The 20062-nt window shown below is 38.9% G+C and overlaps 1 protein-coding gene and 1 pseudogene across 1 annotated transcript in view; both read right to left on the bottom strand.

Annotated features, from left to right (window-relative positions):
* HYDIN (HYDIN, axonemal central pair apparatus protein) overlaps nt 1-20062 on the bottom strand; it is a 474307-nt gene that overhangs the window by 381582 nt on the left and 72663 nt on the right.
* Nucleotides 197-983, bottom strand: LOC104996620 (annotated as a pseudogene).

Consider the following 20062-nt stretch of genomic DNA (forward strand, 5'->3'; position numbering starts at 1 on the left):
AAACTGAAACTCCAGTACTTTGGCCACCTCATGCAAAGAGTTGACTCATTGGAAAAGACCCTGATGCTGGGAGGGATTGGGGGCAGGAGGAGAAGGGGACAGCAGAGGATGAGATGGCTGGATGGCATCACTGACTCGATGGACGTGAGTCTGAGTGAAGTCCAGGAGTTGGTGATGGACAGGGAGGCCTGGCGTGCTGCGATTCATGGGGTCGCAAAGAGTCAGACATGACTGAGCGACTGAACTGAACTGAACTGATATACCTGAATATGCTGCTTTGTAACCTGCTATGTTGGAATGAACATATTTTCATGCATATGTGTGAAATTTCCCAATCGAAAAATAGACCTAGAGAGTGTGTCAAAATACAAAATGCAGATGCTGATAACAAGGAAAACTACCTAAAACAAAACTCCACCAGATGATCAAAATAAAGCAAAAGTCAAAGATACATCAGGAAATGCTAACAGAAAGCAGGGGCCAGATTTTAATATCGGACAAAAAAGAATTCAAGGCCTAAACCACATGGGATAAGGACGGCTGCGTGAATGTCTTTGCTTCCAATGCATCATCACAAACATGCTTATTCTTCTTCTTATCTCTTCCCTAAGCCTTTCCAACTCATCTGTTCCTCTTGTCATTTCTTCAGGGTCTAAATGCTTAATAGGAGCATCCTCTTTATATCTCTAACCAGGCTGAGTCAGCCCTCCTCTAAGGTTTCCTTCTGCTTCCTGGCTTAAACCTTCTTCAGAAGGTTGAGGATTTCTTTCTGTCTCCTGTGGTACAGCTTCCAAAGGGCGGTCTTCCTCAGCCTGTGGCATGTTCTGTGGTTTTCCTTTATTTTCTTCACAAGACTTTTGCATGTTGAGTATTTTTCAGTTTCCTTTTTGAATAAATTAACCCTCCAGGGATCCAGGGAATTTTCCTCCATCTTCCCTCAGTCAATTTGGGTGGCTCCCCAAAGACCAAGAGTCTGGTTCCCTTCAAGCAAGGAGTGGGTGACTCAAATTATTTCTAAATTGTTTCTGTGTCTCTCCTGGGATCCTCAACTAGCTCTGGTCCATTCTTTAAACAAAGAAGATGGCATCTTCTCTACTGGTATCCATAAGGAGGCAGTTTTCCAAATTAATAAATTCAGTGTACCTCATAGTTTAGCTCCTTTAGAAACAAAGAGCTGGAAGTCTGAACACTTGAGGCTTCACAAGTGATTCATTGTGCCGTGAAGGATTATTTTCCCTCCCTGTATCCCAGTTTCTCTAGTCAGGTTAAAGTCCTACACTTAGTAAAAACCTCAAAACAGTTTTTGAGCTTTTAAGAACAAGTATTAACAGAAGTGAGGGCTTCCCTGGCTCAGACGGTAAAGAATCCACCTGTAATGCAGGTGACCCGGGTTCAATCCCTGGGTCAGGAAGACCCCCTGGAGAAGGAAATGGCAACCCACTCCAGTATTCTTGCCTGGAGAATCCCACGGACAGAGGACCCTGGTGGGCTATAGTCCATGGGGTCACAAAGAGTTGGACACGACTGAGTGACTATACAAGATATGACAATTAACCTAAACAGAACTAAAGCAATCATTTAGAACTGAATCTCAAATGCACAAAGGTTTGTATTCCATAATCTATTTGTAGCTGACACAGAAGGTAAAATAAATTATTGGGTAAGTCTAAGGTAAATTCAGTCACTGCCCTCGGTCTGGTCTTCTGATTGGACTGGCAATCCCCATGGTGTTCCCAGCTTGCCTGGTTTTGCAGCCAAGGTCCCCAGGGGTCCTGAGTGCTTTAGAATCTGAATAAATCACACATCCTAAGGGTCCATTGAGACCACCAGAAACTCAATTTATTTTTGACCTGAGACAAGATTTTATTGCTTCTCAGATTAACAGTTAAAAATGGTTTGCTTTTCTGCCTCTGGGGTGTTAGTTTGATATATAAGGCAGAGAGATTATTAAATCTTCGCTGCCTTCCAAAGATGTAAATTAAACCACAGCATCTCCTTAGCCACCTCCCCTGTATGAGCTGGAGATTTATTATTAACTTGTCACTCTCGCATGCTCATCAAAACAAGTAGCACCATGATTAATTACACCTGTTTATTTAAGGGTACCTGTCATTTCAACTTTCTGTAGACAGGATATTACAGTCTCTTGATTTCTTAGCTGAACTAGAGCTAAGGAGTTTTAGAGGGGAAGAGAGAATCACTGTCCTCTCGTAATTATTTCCACAAATATATTTGAAAGAAAGGTGGTCCATATGCAACTGCACAATGTTGTTTTCATTTTAAATGAAGCTGACATAAACCACCCATTACTTACTAAATGCTTTTCATGTACAGTAATGGTATTAGGTATACCTAGTTCAAAGCAGTGAATAGTCCTTGCCCCCATGGAGTTTATAGCCTTGATATCCCCTCCCCAAGGCATTTGTCTCTCCATATTATGAAAACAGGAGAGAACAGAGCAACATTGAGAACCTGGATAAAAGAAAAGCAAAGCAAAACATACCCCTTCTAAGGTAAGTTTACACAAAGTGAAATCAAAGTTGCTCAGTCGTGTCCACCTCTTTGCAACCCCATGGATGTGGCCTGCCAGCGGGCTCCTCTGTCCATGGAATTCTCCAGGCCAGAATACTGCAATGGGTAGCTGTTTCCTTCTCCAGGTTTCTTCCCAACCTAGGGATCAAACCCAGGTCTCCCGCACTGCAGGAGGATTCTTTACCGTCCGAGCCACCAGGGAAGCTCAAGTTTGCACAAAATAGACACTAAATTGAACCAGGATTAATAAGACACCTGCAAGGTTCATTCCCTCCTCTGGGTCCAGTGTAGGTCTGCAGGACTGAACTACATTAAAACCATGGCATTTCACCTCTTTTATTTTCCCCTCCCTATACCTGTAATGTAACATATTATCTGATTACCTGAATACCCACTGAAGCACAGGAAGCTTTCAAATGAAATTTTAGGCAGGGTTGCCTGACCTCTGATCTGCCACAAGAAAACATCACCTTTACCACTTTAAATTTTAGGATAGAAAGTGTGAAGGAAAGTGAAGTCGCTCAGTCATGTCTGACTCTTTGCAACCCCATGGACTGTAGCCTACCAGGCTCCTCAGTCCATGGAAATTTTCCAGGCAAGAGTACTAGAGTGGGTTGCCATTTCCTTCTCCAGGGGATCTTCCCGACCCAGGGGATGAACCCAGGTCTCCTGCATTGCAGGCAGACGCTTTACCATCTGAGCCACCAGAGAAGCCCAATTTTAGGATAATTACCTTTTAAAAAAAAAAGATTCCTGATTATATTCCTGTTTCTCTTTTTTAAAGTATTTATTATGGAAGTTGACAAAAACTACAATAAATATGAGATAATAAAATAATTACCTATTATCTAGCTTCAGTAATTGTCTATATTTTGTCATTCTTGTTTTTACCTATCAAATTTCTCTCTCCCTTCACCTTCATTTTTATTTTTGAGCATTTTAAAATAAATTCCCACTATCATAACATTTCACCTGCAAATACATCAGAATTTATAACAAATAATATTTTTTAAAAAACATAACTGTAATATCTTTATAATACTTAACTGAATAACAATATTTATACCTAAGTCCATGTTCAAATGCTCCTGATTGTGTAAAAATAATTATTTTGGACTAAAACAGGACCCAAACAAAGTCTACACATTGGATTTGGTTGATGTGTCTTTCATTTACACCTCCATGTCCTTTTGAATATAGCCAAAATGACCTTCAATATTTGATTTTTATCCAAGATAAACAAATTCATCCAAAGTTAACATATGTTCCCAGTGAAATCTCATTATGTAATATTTTCAAGGACAGAGTGATCACACAATTTACCATTCAAATAAAGAAAACTCTTGAGTGAAAGGGGGACTATACTGGTATAAACCAGGACAAAGAGTCATCCTACCAGCAGAGATTCTGGGGTGGGGGGCGGTGAGCAGGGTAAAAAGAAAAAGTAAGTTTGGGGTTTCTGGTTTCTACTTGGGTATCAATAGCTGGAAAAAGACCTTACAATTGAAAAAAACATTCAACAAACTGCAAGTCAATGACCTTTCCTGAATCCATCAAAGAGCTAAAGTTGAAGAAATGTCAACTAGCCCCAAATCTGAGAGACAAATGCCTACAGGGAGATGGGAAATGCAAGCATGTGTTTACTTGGGGCATTTGAATATTGGTAAGAAGAATTCACCTAGAATTGTATTGGTGGAGGCTAAGTACTGGCTGGTGACAGAATTTGGAGCTCTAAAGGCTGCAGATAAAGGGAACTTCACGTCACTCACTGGCCCCTCTTTCAACAGATTTCAATGGGTACTCACAAAAAAAATATGACAGGAGTCCTGAGAAAGCAGTCCTCATGGTACAGGCTTAGGGGAGGGCAAGAGCAGCTGTGCAGGAAGGCCATGGAGCCCTGCGCAGATTCTTCTTCTCTATCTCCCCTATTTAAAAAATAATAATAATACCACTTATGTAGTAATACCACTTACATGGTATTCAAAAAAGCAAGAGAAAGAACCCGCAATGCCAAGAGACAAAACAATTAAGAGAACCAGACTCACGTATGACACTGATATTGGTACTATCAGATAGGGAATTTTAAATAACTATGAAAAATACTGCAAAGGCTCTGGTGGAAAAAGTAGACAATACTCATTGTCAAATGGGTCATTTCAGCAGAAAGGGAAACTATAAGGAAAAAAAAATGAGAAGCTAGAAATAAAAACACAGTAATAGAGATCAAGACTGTTACTGACAGTCTCTTCGGTAGACTTAACAAAGCTTAATCAGCAAATTTGAAAAATATACAAACTGAACAAAGAAAAAAACATTTAAAAATAAAAACAGAGTATAGCATCCAAGAACTATAAGACAACAAATGATCTAATAGATGTGCAATTACGACTCCAGAAGGAAAAAAGACAAAGAATGTGATAGAATAAATATTTTAAGGGATAATGGCTAAGAATTTCCAAAATTAATGGCATATATCAAACTATAGATCTAAACTACCAACCAAGATAAATACCCAAGTCAGATGTATACATATTAAAATTCAACCTCTGAAAACACAAAATAAAGAGAAAATCTTGAAAGCAGTCAAAGGTGGAAAAAAGACATATTAATTACTAAAGAGAAATAAATGTATTAATAACAATTACAACAGTCATCTTGTTAGAAATCATGCACCTAAAAGACAGTAGTGTGACATTTTTAAAGGCCTAAACAAGAGTGACTTCATCAAGACTGTGGAGTAGGAAACACCCTCCACAAAGGGTTAACAATTAGACACCGATCCATGAATGAAAATAGCTCTGGGAGAGCTCAGGACCCCACTTAAGAACAGTTCAGTTCAGTCGCTCAGTCGTGCCAATTCTTTGTGACCCCATGGACTGCAGCACACTTAGCAACACAACGGAGCCAAAAAATTGAAAATAACCACACAAAAAAGATAGGAAGAATAGTTTCATTTTGTCTGCATCATTTCCATCCCCGAGGCTGGCCCTGCTCAGTGCTAAGAGGAAACTCCTCAGCCTGAGAAAGTTTCCCTCATCAATAACAGGAACCAGCTTACCCAGCCTTCAAAAAATTAAAAATAAAACTGTCATGTAATCCAGTAATTTCCCTTCAGGGTATATACCCAAAGAAAACAAAAACACTAATTCAAATACATATACACACACACACACACACACACATATATATATATGCATTTCCCTCATAGCTCAGTTGATAAAGAATCCACCTGCAATTCAGAACCTGGTTTGATTCCTGGGTCGGAAAGATCTGCTGGAGAAGGGATAGGCTACCCACTCCAGTATTCTTGGGCTTCCCTTGTGACTCAGGTGGTAAAGAATCCACCTGCAATGTGGGAGACCTGGGCTCGATCCCTGGGTTGGGAAGATCCCCTGGAGAAGGGAAAGTCTACCCACTCCAGTATTCTGGCCTGGAGAATTTCATGGACTGTATAGTCCATGGGGTTTCAGAGTCAGACACGACTGAGCAACTTTCACTTTCATGTTCAATGTTCACTGCAGCATTAAATTTAGAATAGCCAAGATATGGAAGCAAGCTATCCATCAACAGATGAGTGGATGAAGGATATGTGGTATATATACAATGGATTACTCAGTCATAAAAAAAAATAATTTTGCCGTTTGAGACAACATGGTTGGATCTAAATGGTATTATGTTAAGTGAAATATTAATAAGTCAGAGAAAGACAACCTATGATCTCATTTATATGTAGAATATTCAAAATTAAAAATGCAAAAGTGAGGTCCCATGACCTATACAGGGAATATAGGTCCCAGGTCCCCAGGACTGAATTTTCATGCAGTCGAAAACTCAAGTATAACATTACAGTCACCTTCCATATACATAGTCCCACAACCACGAATTCAAACAAATGTGGATAGTGTAATGTATGTATATAATATGTATTAAGTGAAAGAAATCCACATGTAAGTAGACCCATACAGTTCAAATCCATGTTGGTCAAGAGTCAACTGTCTGTAGTTAATACTGTAATCTTAAAAGTTGCCAAGAAAGTAGATCTTCAAAGTTCTCACTGTAAGAAAAAGAAAATTTGTAACTTATGTATGATGACAAATGCTAACTAGTGGTGGTGGTCATTTTGCAATATATACATATACTGAATCACTACGCTGCACACTTGAAATAATGTTATATATAAATTATACCTCAATTTAAAAATTTAAGCAGAAATTGATGAGTTAGAAAACAGAAATAAACAGTAAGCAAACCAAAACAGCTGGTTCTCTGAAAATTAAGCAACAAAATAGAGTTAACCTGATTTTTAAAAGTATAAGCACACAAAAGAAAAACTCAACACAGCAATTTTTTTTTTTAAATTATGAGACTACTCTATGCAATTCTACAAGAGAAAATGCTTGAGAAAATTTAGATGAAATAAACAAAACTCTAGGCAAATATATCAAAACTAACTCTAATAGAAACAGAGGCTCTAAACAAATGAATTTTGTAAAAAGAAATATGTGTGCACGCAACGCATGCTCAGTCGAGTCTGACTCTTTGCAAATCCATGGTCCTCTGTCCATGGGATTTCCCAGACAAGAATACTAGAGTAGATTGCCAGTTCTTCTCCAGGGGATCTTCCCAACTCAGGTATCAAACCTGCATCTCTTATGTCTCCTGCATTGGCAGGCAGATTCTTTACCACTAGTCCACCTGGGAAAAAGAAATATAGGAAATCGTAAGAGTTCCCCTGCCAAAAACATACAAGCTAAGCTTGTTTCACAAAGAAGTCTACTAAACCTCAAAGATTATGCAAATGCTATTTAAACTACTTCAGAGAGTTGGGGAAAAGAGGAAACATCCAAATTATTTTTATAAAGCAAATATAATATTGATTACAAAACCAGAAAAATACTGCTCAATAAGACAAAGATACAAACAGATCTCATTTGTAAATATTAAAGCAAATATTGTAATTAGTATTAACAAACAGAAACCAATATCCATCAAGATAAAGCAGGGCTTATTTCAGAAATGTAATAACAGTTCACTATTAGGAAATCCATTAATACAATTAATCATATTAGTAGAGCCTAAGAGAAAAATATGCTCTATGCTAATCTTCACAGATTTTAAAAAATGGAAAAATGAAACACTCATTTATGCTTTTAAAAGCCTCAAAAATAGGAACTACTACCTCATTAATATAAATAAAAATAAATTTGTAAAATCTCAGCAGCTGATATAATGGGGAAAAGAGCCCCAGTTCTCAAAGTGTGGTGTGTGGACCCGAACCAAGACATTATTTATTTCCCTTTTTCACTATGTTAACAGTAAATGTAATACAAAAGCAACGAGCAAAATTGCTGGTGTCGGCATAAATCACCATAGTGGCAACAAACTATACTAGAGTCATTCTTCATCACCATATTATAGTGGGGGGAGGAGAAGCCATTTTTACTTGAGTGCCTTTGATATAACGCATATATATGGAATCTAGAAATATGGTACTGATGAACTTATTTGTAGGGCAGGAATACACGTGCAGCCGTAGAGAACAAACTTGTGGACACAGCAGGCAAAGGAGAAGGGGGAAGAAACTGAGAGCAGCACTGACATATATACACTTTTACACACTCAGTTCAGTTCAGTCGCTCAGTCATGTCCGACTCTTTGCAACCCCATGGACTGCAGCACACCAGGCTCCCTGTCCATCACCAACTATACACACTACCATGTGTAAAACAGATAAATAGTGGGAAGCTGCTATATATAACATAGGGAACCCAGGCCAGCACTCTGTGACAACCCAGAAGGGTTGCATTGGCGGGGATTCCAAGAGGGAGGGGATATATACATACTTAAAAGAAGTTTACTCCTTGGAAGGAAAGTTATGACCAACCTAGATAGCATATTGAAAAGCAGAGACATTACTTTGCCAACAAAGGTTCGTCTAGTCAAAGCTATGGTTTTTCCTGTGGTCATGTATGGATGTAAGAGTTGGACTGTGAAGAAGGCTGAGTGCTGAAGAATTGATGCTTTTGAACTGTGGTGTTGGAGAAGACTCTTGAGAGTCCCTTGGACTGCAAGGAGATCCAACCAGTCCATTCTGAAGGAGATCAGCCCTGGGATTTCTTTGGAAGGAACGATGCTAAAGCTGAAATTCCAGTACTTTGGCCACCTCATGAGAAGAGTTGACTCATTGGAAAAGACTCTGATGCTGGGAGGGATTGGGGGCAGGAGGAGAAGGGGATGGCAGAGGATGAGATGGCTGGATGGCATCACTGACTCAGTGGACGTGAGTCTGAGTGAAGTCTGGGAGTTGGTGATGGACAGGGAGGCCTGGCGTGCTGCGATTCATGGGGTCGCAAAGAGTCGGACATGACTGAGAGGCTGAACTGAAGTGATGGCCAATTCACACTGTTATACAGCAAAAACCAACACAACATTGTAAAACAATTATCCTTCAATTACAAATAAACAAAATATTTTAAAAAAAGAATATCTTTGATGAAGTAATAAACATGATGAATTTCATTAAGTCTCGACCCCTGAGCACACGTCTTTAATATTCTAGGAGAAGAAATGGGAACTATACCCAAAGCACTTCTGCTGTGTATCCAAGCATGATGGCTGTCTTCAGGAAAAGCATTTGTGAGACTGAGTTGTAAATTGAAGCTTTACACTTTTCATGGAATACCATTTTTACTTTAAAGAACAACCAGCAGATAAACTGTAGTTATTCAGACGTATTTTTGACAGATATTTTCTCAAAAATTGATAAAATGATCTATCACTTCAAGGAAAACAACTGACAATATTTGCTGCTGTAACATTCAAGCACACAAGTTAAAATCAGAATTTAAGAAAAATTTTGTTCACCATCGTGAGCATGACAGTTTCTCAGTAGTTAGATTACGTTGGAGACATTAGTTGAGATGTTTAAAAATGTGATTCTTTTTTGATACCATATAATCAAATGTGTCAACATTTGCAAGATGTGCAAAACTCAAGGAACTGATATTTTCCAAAGGACAAATTCATGGTGTTACAAAACCACGTGTGGGTAAGGGACCCACTCAAAGCTCAAGACAGACCAATGGATATTAGTGTAACAGAGTATAAAAGGTCATTAATTTAGTTTAACATTCTTCATTGCAACTGAATTTTAAGAAACTATCATCTGTCAGATTCTGGTGTGGCATCAGAGAATATTCCTAACCACCTAAAGGGGCTCCTTAATACTCCTCCCTTTCCAACCACATAGCTATGTGAGGCCAGATGTTAAGTACTTCAACAAAACAAAAACAGTGTTGCAACAGACTGAATGTAAGAACAGATATGAGAACCTAGCAGTCTTCTATTAAAACACATAAACAAAAAAAGATTTGGAAAAATGTAAACACTGCCATGCTTCTCACTGACTTTTGTTTTGAAAATTATTTTTCATAAAAAAATATTTAACATAAAATGTTATCATTATTTTTGAATTAATAAAACATTTCTCAGTTTAAATTTCTGATATGGAAAATATCAACAGATATAACTCCCATAAACTAAAGTTCTTTGTATTCCTCAATAATTTTTAAAAGGGTAAAAGGGTCTTGAGACCAAGTTTGAGAAGCACAGTACTACAGACATTCCCACTAAGGTCAGGATGGTAGCAGGTATGGGCAGAAAATATAAAAGATGGAACTGAGTTGTGCCATAAAGTATGGAAATTATCAGAGACTGAATTATTTAAAAATAACCTAGTATCAACTTGAAGGATCCTCTCTCTGACCCACCCATGCCAATTAGGATAATTTGAGCATCAAGTGAAAACAATAACTGTAATTCATTAAGATACATCTAAATAAGCACCCAGAAGTTTCTAAAGATAATTTTTTTAAAAACTATAAAAAATTTTCACTGGTCACCCCTAGAAGTTACTAAGACACCATCTTACTTATCTGAAAACTGATGAAGTGTTTTTTTAAATTAAGTATTTATAAGACCAGAAACTATAAAACTCCTAGAAGAAAATATTTTTGAATCTGTCTTCTACTACAAAGGAAACAAAAGCAAAAATAAATGGGACCATATTAAAAGCTTTTACACAGCAAAAAAAAAAAAACAAATCCCAACAACAACAACAAAAAAAGTTCTACTGAATGGGATAAGATATTTGCAAATGATATGACTGTAGAAAATTCTTCAAGAGATGGGAATATCAGACCACCTTACCTATCTCCTGAGATATCTGTATCCAGATCAAGAAGCAACAGTTAGAACTGGACATGGAACAAGAGACTGGTTCCAAATTGGGAAAGGAGTATGTCAAGGCTGTATACTGTCACCCTGCTTATTTAACTTATATGCAGAGTACATCATGAGAAATGCCAGACTGGATGAAACACAAGCTGGAATCAAGATTTCTGGGAGAAATATCAATTACCTCAGATATGCAGATGACCCCACACTTATGGCAAAAAACAAAGAGGAACTAAAGAGCTTCTTGTTGAAAGTGAAAGAGGAGAGTGAAAAAGCTGGCTTAAAACTCAACATTCAAAAGATTAAGATCATGGCATCCAGTCCCATCACTTCATGGCAAATAGATGGGGAAATGTAAACAGTGAGAGACTTTATTTTCTTGGGCTCCAAAATCACTATAGATGGTAACTGCAGCCATGAGATTAAAAGACGCTTGCTCCTTGAAAGAAAAGCTATGACCAACCTAGACAGCATATTAAAAAGCAGAGACATTACTTTGCCAACAAAGGTCTGTCTAGTCAAAGCAATGGTTTTTCCAGTAGTCATGTACGGATATGAGAGTTGGACCATAAAGAAAGCTGAACACTGAAGATTGACGTTTTTGAACTGTGGTGTTGGAGAAGACTCTTGAGAGAGTCCCTTGGACAGCAAGGAGATCAAACCAGTCCATCTTAAAAGAAATCAGTCCTGAATATTCATTGGAAGGACTGATGCTGAAGCTGAAGCTCCAATACTTTGGCCACCTGATGCAAAGAACTGAAGATAATTTTGAAAAGACCCTGATGCTAGGAAAGATTGAAGGCAGGAGGAGAAGGGGACAACAGAGGATGAGATGGTTGGATGGCATCACTGACTCGATGGACATGGGTTTGAGCAAGCTCCGGGAGTTGGTAATGGACAGGCAAGCCTGGCGTGCTGTAGTCTATGGGGTTGCAAAGAGTCGGACACAACTGAGCGACTGAACTGAACTGATGACTGATAAGGGATTAATATCTGAAATATATAAACAGCTCAAATTCAATATATAAAAAAAAAACCTGATTTAAAAACAAACAAACAAAAGAAACACACCTGATTTTAAAATGAGCAGATGATCCGAACAGGCATTTTTCCAGATATACAGATGGCTAACAGGCACATGGAAAGATGCTCACTATCACTCATCATCAGAGAAATGCTAATCAAAACCACAATGAGATCTCACCTCACCCAATCAGAATGGCTATCTTCAAAATGATCACATATAACATGCTGGCAATGATGTGAAGAAAAGGGAACCCTTGTATGTTGTTGGTGGGATGGTAAATTGGTGCAGCCACTAAGAAAAACAATATGGAGGCTCCTCAAGAAATTAAATACAGAACTACCATATGATCCAGCAATTCCACTCCTAGGTATTTGTCTAAAGAAAACAAAAACACTAGTTCAAAAATATGCATGCACCCCAAAGTTCATAGCAGCATTATATACAATAGACAAGACATGGAACAACCTAAGTGTCCATCAATAGATGGGTGGATAAAGATGTGGTATACATACACAATGGAATTCTACTCAGCCATAAAAAAGAACAAACTTTTGCTATTTCTAGCAACATGGATGAACCTAGAGAATATTAAGTTTAGTGAAATATGTTAGAAAGACAAATACTATATGTTATGTTGTATGTGGACTCTAAAAATTAAACTAGTGAATATAACAAAAAAGAAACTGACAGGGACTTCCCCGGTGGTCCAACGACTAGGACTCTACATTCCCAATGCAGCAGGCCAGGGTTTGACGCCGCTCATGAAATTAGACCCCACACACCACAACTAAGACCCTGAGCAGCTAAATAAATAAATAAAATTATTTTTTTAAAAAGAAACTGACTGACAGATATAGAGAACAAACTAGTGGTTTCCAGTGGGGGACAAATGCAGGGAGGGAAAAACAGGGGTAGGGAATTAAGAGGTAACAGACTACTACGTATAAATTAAATAAGCTACAAGGATGTATTGTAAGGCATAGTGAATACAGCCAATATTTTTAAACTACAAATGGAGTATAAACCACAAAAATTTTGAATCACTATGTTGTATACTTGAAACTAATATTATATATCAACTAACCTCAATTTTTATGAGGTTTAAATGGGGCGTCCCTGGTGGCTCAGACGGTAAAGCATTTGCCTGCAATGCGGGAGACCCGGGTTCGATTCCTGGGTTGGGAATATACCCTGGAGAAGGAAATGGCAATCCACTCCAGCACTCTTGCCTGGAAAATCCCATGGATGGAGGAGCCTGATAGGCTACAGTCCATGGGGTTGCAAAGAGTCGGACACGACTGAGCGACTTCACTTCACGTTACTAATATGGCAACCTGTAGGTAACAGGCCAATACACGCAGTATAATTAAGAGAACTGTTAATAAGTAGGTAATATATATGCAGATCTAGTAACCTCAATTTTAAAAATTAAAAATTCCTAAAGGACCTAACAGAAGCAGAAGAGATTAAGAAGAGGTGGGCAAGAATACACAGAACTATACAAAAAAAAGTCTTAATGACCCGGATCATCACTATGCTGTGGTCACTCACCTACAGGCAGACATCCTGAAGTCTGAAGTGTGATATAAAGTAGGCCTTAGGAAGCATTACTACGAACAAAGTGCTAGAAGTGACGGAATTCCAGGTGAGCAATTTCAAATCCTAAAAGATGATACTATTAAAGTGCTTCACTCAATGTGCCAGCAAATTCGGAAAACCTGGCAGTGGTCACAGGACTAGAAAAGGTCAGTTTTCATTCCAATCCCAAAAGAAAGACAATGCCAAAGAATGTTCAAACTACCACACAACTGCACTCATTTCACATGCTAGCAAGGTCATGCTTAAAATTTTTCAAGCGAGGCTTCAACAATATGTGAACTAGGAACTTTCAGATGTACAAGCTGGATTTAGAAAAGACAAAGGAACCAGGTATCAAATTGCCAACATCCACTGAATCATAGAGAAGGCAAGGGAATTCCAGAAAAATATCTACTTCTGCTTCATTGACTACATGAAAGCCTTTGACCGTATTGATCACAACAAACTGTGGAAAATTATTCAAAAGATGGGAATACCAGACCACCTTACCTGTCTCCTGAGAAGCCTGTATGCAGGACAAGAAGCAACAGTTAGAACTGGATGTGGAACAACAGAGTGGTTCAAAATTGGGAAAGGAGTACGTCGATGCTGTATATTGTAACCCTGCTTATTTAACTTATATGCAGAGTATATCATGCTAAATGCCGGGCTGGATGACTCACAAGCTGGAATCAAGATTGCCTGGAGAAATATCAATACTCTCAGATATTCAGATGACATCACTCTTATGGCAGAAAGCAAAGAGGAACTAAAGAGCCTCCTGATGAAGGTGAAAGAAGAGTGAAAAAGTTGGCTTAAAACTCAACATTCAAAAAACTAAGATCAAAAAAAGGGCCAAAAAACTCATTTGAAAAAAAAAAGATGAGATGTTTGGATGGTATCACCAACTCAAAAGACATGAGTCAGAGGAAACTCTGGGAGATAGTTAAGGACAGGGAAGCCTGGCATGATGCAGTTCATGGGGGTTGCAGAGTTGGACACAACTGAGCAAGTGAACAACAGCAAGCATTTCTCCAGCTTATCCACAACAAACTATTCAGGAAAAAAACAAACTATTCAGAAAAAAACAAACAGCTGACTTCAAGAACATATTATAAAGTCCAATTACTACATAATATGGTTGCTGCTGCTGCTGCTGCTGCTAAGTCGCTTCAGTCGAGTCTGACTCTGTGCGACCCCAGAGACGGCAGCCCACCAGGCTCCACCGACCCTGGGATTCTCCAGGCAAGAACACTGGAGTGGGTTGCCATTGCCTTCTCCAATGCATGAAAGTGAAAAGTGAAAGCGAAGTTGCTCAGTCATGTCCGACTCTTAGCGACCCCATGGACTGCAGCCTACCAGGCTCCTCCGTCCATGGGATTCTCCAGGCAAGAGTACTGGAGTGGGGTGCCATTGCCTTCTCTGCATAATATGGTTAGAAACAACTAATTTGGAATTTGTTGTTGTTGTTGATATTTGGTAGGGATTTTTTTTTCTTTTGGAGGTTAATTACTTTACAATATTGTATTGGTTTTGCCATATATCAACATGAATCCACCACAGGTATACACGTGTTCCCCATCCTGAACCCCCTTCCTTCCTCCCTCCCCGTACCATCCCTCTGGGTCATCCCAGTGCACCAGCCCCAAGCATCCAGCTTTAGTAGAGCTAAAAACCAATATTCAATAGAAGCTAATGCTATTAAGTGAAAGACTGATAGAAAACTTAGTAGTGTAGAAATGAAATTAGTATCTGAATCTCTAACTAATCCTAACATCACTGAGACAGGGCAATCAGTCATTTCTGCTTTGTGACATGATAAAAAAAAGTATAAACACAACACTGCTTACCAAGTACCGGGGCCAAAGGCAATCAATTCTCTAGATCTAACTATCAATTCATAGAAAATGTGTGGCATAGAGATACAAGTTAAAAGATAAAATAATTAGCCAAATCCAGAATGTACAAAATTATAGAAGAGTTAAATTGGCATGGAGAAGAAAATGTTGGGAGAGGGACTCAACAGACGGAGAGACTCTGGAGACATACTAAGTAAATGCAACATCTGAGCTTTATTTGGGTCCTTATTTGAATCAACTGAAAAAGCCATTTTTTAGACAAACTGTAAAAATCAAACACAGACTTAAGTATTGGGTGACTATTAATTTTGTCAGGTGTGGTATGTTACAGACATTTGTTTTAAAACACTCCAAGAAAAAAAAAGTGAAAGAATAAAGTAAGTTTTAACAAAATATAGTTACTGAAGCTGGGTGAAGGTACATGGGAGGGTTGTTACCTAGTTTTAAGGTTGCATATGTTTTAAAGTTTTATATAATTTTTAAAAAATCACATAATATTCTGTAGACATCTGTATTGACAATCTGAGATATAAAATCAGTATATCATTGTGCCTTGCCCTTGAGTTTGTAATTCTGGTAAAAATGAAAGAATGGAGAAAATAAAAGAAAGAACAATGTAAGTACCACTCAAATGGAATATCATCTTTACAAATCATGAACTACTAAGTTATGCTCTTAAAATTTATATAATACTGTACACATCAACTAGCCTTCCTCAGTGATCAGTGCAAAGAAATAGAAGAAAATAGAATGAGAAAGACTAGAGATCTCTTCAAGAGAATTAGAGATACCAAGGCAACATTTCATGCAAAGATGGGCTCGATAGAGGACAGAAATGGTATAGACCTAACAGAAGCAGAAGATATTAAGAAGAGGTGGCAAGAATACACAGAAGAACTGTACAAAAAAGATATTCACGACCAAGATAATCATGATGGTGTGACACTCACCTAGGAATGTGAAGTCAAGTGGGCCTTAGAAAGCATCACTACAAACAAAGCTAGTGGAGGTGATGGAATTCCAGTTGAGTGATTTCAAATCCTGAAAGATGATGCTGTGAAAGTGCTGCACTCACTATGCCAGCAAATTTCGAAAACTCAGCAGTGGCCACAGGACTGAAAAAGGTCAGTTTCATTCCAATCCCAAAGAAAGGCAATGCCAAAGAATGCTCAAACTACCACACAATTGCACTCATCTCACACGCTAGTAATGCTCAAAATTTTCCAAGCCAGGCTTCAACAATACGTGAACCATGAACTTCCAGATGTTTAAGCTGGTTTTAGAAAAGGCAGAGGAACCAGACATCAAATTGCCAACATCCGCTGGATCGTCAAAACAGCAACAGAGTTCCAGAAAAACATCTATTTGCTTTATTGACTATCCCAAAGACTTTCACTGTGTGGATCACAATAAACTGTGGAAAATTCTAAGAGATGGGAATACCAGACCATCTGACCTGCCTCGTGAGAAATCTGTATGCCGGTCAGGAAGGAACAGTTAGAATTGGACATGGAACGACAGACTGGTTCCAAATAGGAAAAGGAGTTCATCAAGGCTGTATATTGTCATCCTGCTTATTTAACTTATATGCAGAGCACCTCATGAGAAATGCTGGCCTGGATGAAGCAGAACCTGGAATCAAGATCGCTGGGAGAAATATCAATAATTTTAGATATGCAGATGAACCCACCCTTACAGCAGAAAGAGAAGAACTAAAGAGCCTCTTGATGAAAGTGAAAGAGGAGAGTGAAAACGCTGGCTTAAAGCTCAACAGTCAGAAAACTAAAATCATGGCATACGGTCCCATCATTTCATGGGAAATAGATGGAGAAACATAAAGCAGTGAGAGACTTTATTTTTGGGGTCTCCCAAATCACTGCAGATGGTGACTGCAGCCATGAAATTAAAAGATGCTTGCTCCTTGGAAGGGAAAGTTATGAACAACCTAGACAGCATATTAAAAAGCAGAGACATTACTTTGCCTACAAAGGTCCATCTAGTCAAAGCTATGGTTTTTCCAGTGGTCATGTATGGATGTGAGAGTTGGACTATAAAGAAAGCTGAGCACTGAAGAATCGATGCCTTTGAACTGTGGTGTTGGAGAAGACTCTTGAGAGTCACTTGAACTGCAAGGAGATCCAACCAGTCCATCCTAAAGGAAATCAGTCCTGAATATTCATTGGAAGGACTGATGTTGAAGCTGAAAATCTTACTTTGGCCACCTGATGCAAAGAGCTAACTCATTTCAAAAGATCCTGATGCTGGGAAAGATTGATGGCGGGAGGAGAAGGGGATGACAGAGGATAGATGGTTGGATGGCATCACTGACTCAATGGACATGAGTTTGCGTAAGCTCCAGGAGTTGGTGGTGGACAGGGAGGCCTGGCGTGCTGCAGTCCATGGGGTCACAAAGTCGGACATGACTGAGCGACTAAACTGTGCATCAACTATACCTCAATAGTGCGTTGTTAGTCATTCAATTGTGTCTGACTCTTTGCAACTGCATGGACTGTTAGTTCACCAGGCTCCTCTGTCCATGGGATTCTCCAGGTAAGAATACTGGAGTAGATAGCTATACCCTCTCCAAGGGATCTTTCTGCCTCAGGGATCAAAACGAGGTCTACTGCATTGCAGGCAGAATTCTTTACCATCTGAACCACCAAGGAAGCCCTATACTTCATTAAAATATATATACTACAAATAAAATGTTTTAGAGAATAGAAAAATCAATTAATTTCAAATTGAACAACCCAAAACTTATGTGCAATAAAAATAGCTCCAGGAACAGACTAACATTACTAGAGTTATTAAATAGTTGCAGGAATAATGTTTACTCTAAAAAAAAATTTTTTTTTTAGGATGTTTGTGCTTGTTTTGAATTTTCTCAGCTAGCCTAATAGAAAGACTAATTTTTCAGCCCTGGAGTTCACTGGCAACAGAACAGAAACTCCCAAAAGTCTAGACAATAAAAGCACACCTGTCTTGCCCAGTAAATTAATTAGGTGTTGACATACTATCTTAAAGAGGAAAACAGTGTAGATATACATGTAAACAAAATAGGGTTATCCACAAAGCTACGAAGACTTTTTAAAATGAAAGTATCTTCTCAGCATAGTGTACATAAATAGTTTAGAGAAAAAGAACGATCTCTACAAATGTGTTTAACTATGTCATAACAAATTTAAGCCACAAACCAACAATGTGGCTGCAATATTCAGTTCAGTTGCTCAGTCATGTCCAACTCTGCAACCCCATAGACTGCAGAATGTCAGGCTTCCCTGTCCACCACCAATTCCCAGAGCTTACTCAAACTCATGTCCATTCAGTCTGTGATGCCATCCATCTCATTCTCTGTCATCCCCTTCTCCTGCCTTCAATCGTTCCTAGCATCAGGGTCTTTTCCAGTGAGTGGGTTCTTTGCATCAGGTGTCATGATGGAGATATCACGGGTCATGGTGAAGAGTTCTGACAAGTGCGGTCCACTGGAGAAGGGAATGGCAAACCACTTCAGTATTCTGGCCTTGTGAACCCCATGAACAGTATGAAAAGGCATAAAGATATGACACTGAAAGATGAACTCCACAGGTTGGTAGGTGTCCAATATGCTACAGTGAAGAAATAACTCCAGAAAGAATGAAGAGACAGAGCCAAAGCAAAAACAACACCCAGGTGTGGATGTCTGGTGATGGAAGTCAAGTCTGATGCTGTAAAGAGCAATATTGCATAGGAACCTGGAATGTTAGATCCATGAATCAAGGCAAATTGGAAGCGGTCAAACAGGAGATGGCAAGAGTGAACATCAACATTTTAGGAATCAGAGAACTAAAATGTACTGGAACGAATGAATTTAACTCAGATGACCATTATATCTATGTGGACAATAATCCCTTAGAAGAAATGAAGTAACCATCATAGTCAATAAAAGAGTCTCAAATGCAGTTCTTGGGTGCAACCTCAAAAACGACAGAATGATCTCTCCTCGATTCCAAGGCAAACCATTCAGTATCACAGTAATCCAAGTCTATGCCCCAACCAGTAATGCTGGAGAAGCTGAATGGTTCTATGAAGACCTATAAGACTTTCTAGAACTAACGCCAAAAAAAGATGTCCTTTTCATTATAGGGGACTCGAAAGCAAAAGTAGAAAGTCAAGAGATACCTGGAATAACAGGCAAATTTGGCCTTGGAGTACAAAATGAAGCAGAGCAAAGGCTAACAGAGTTTTGCCAAGAGAATGCTCTGGTCACAGCAAACACTCTTTTCCAACAAAACAAGAGAAGACTCTACAGATGGACATCACCAGATGGCTGCAATATTAAATATTATTAAATCTCTGATAACAGGTTAAATTCATGCTCCTGCACTTGGTGTAAGTGAACACAGAATGACTACATGACAATCAAGATCTTGAGCAAATTAGAGAAACACTGTATTTGTAATTGAGTATATAACCTTTTGGGCTTCCCAGGTGGCACTAGTGTTAAAGAACCTGCCTGCCAATGCAGGAGACCAAGAGACACAGGTTTGATCCCTGAGTCGGGAAGATCCCCTGGAGGCAGGCACAGCAACCCACTCCAGTATTCTTGCCTGGTGAATCCCCATAGACATGGGAGCCTGGAGGGCTACAATCCATAGGGTCACAGAGTTGGACAGGGCTGAGAAAAGCATCTATTTCTGCTTTATTGACTATGCCAAAGCCTTTGACTGTGTGGATCACAATAAACTGTGGAAAATTCTGAAAGAGATGGGAATACCAGACCACTTGATCTGCCTCCTGAGAAATTTGTATGCAGGTCAGGAAGCAACAGTTAGAACTGGACATGGAACAACAG

The sequence above is a fragment of the Bison bison genome, unplaced genomic scaffold (assembly GCF_000754665.1).
Source record: "Bison bison bison isolate TAMUID 2011002044 unplaced genomic scaffold, Bison_UMD1.0 scf7180017864297, whole genome shotgun sequence".
NCBI lineage: Eukaryota > Metazoa > Chordata > Mammalia > Artiodactyla > Bovidae > Bison > Bison bison.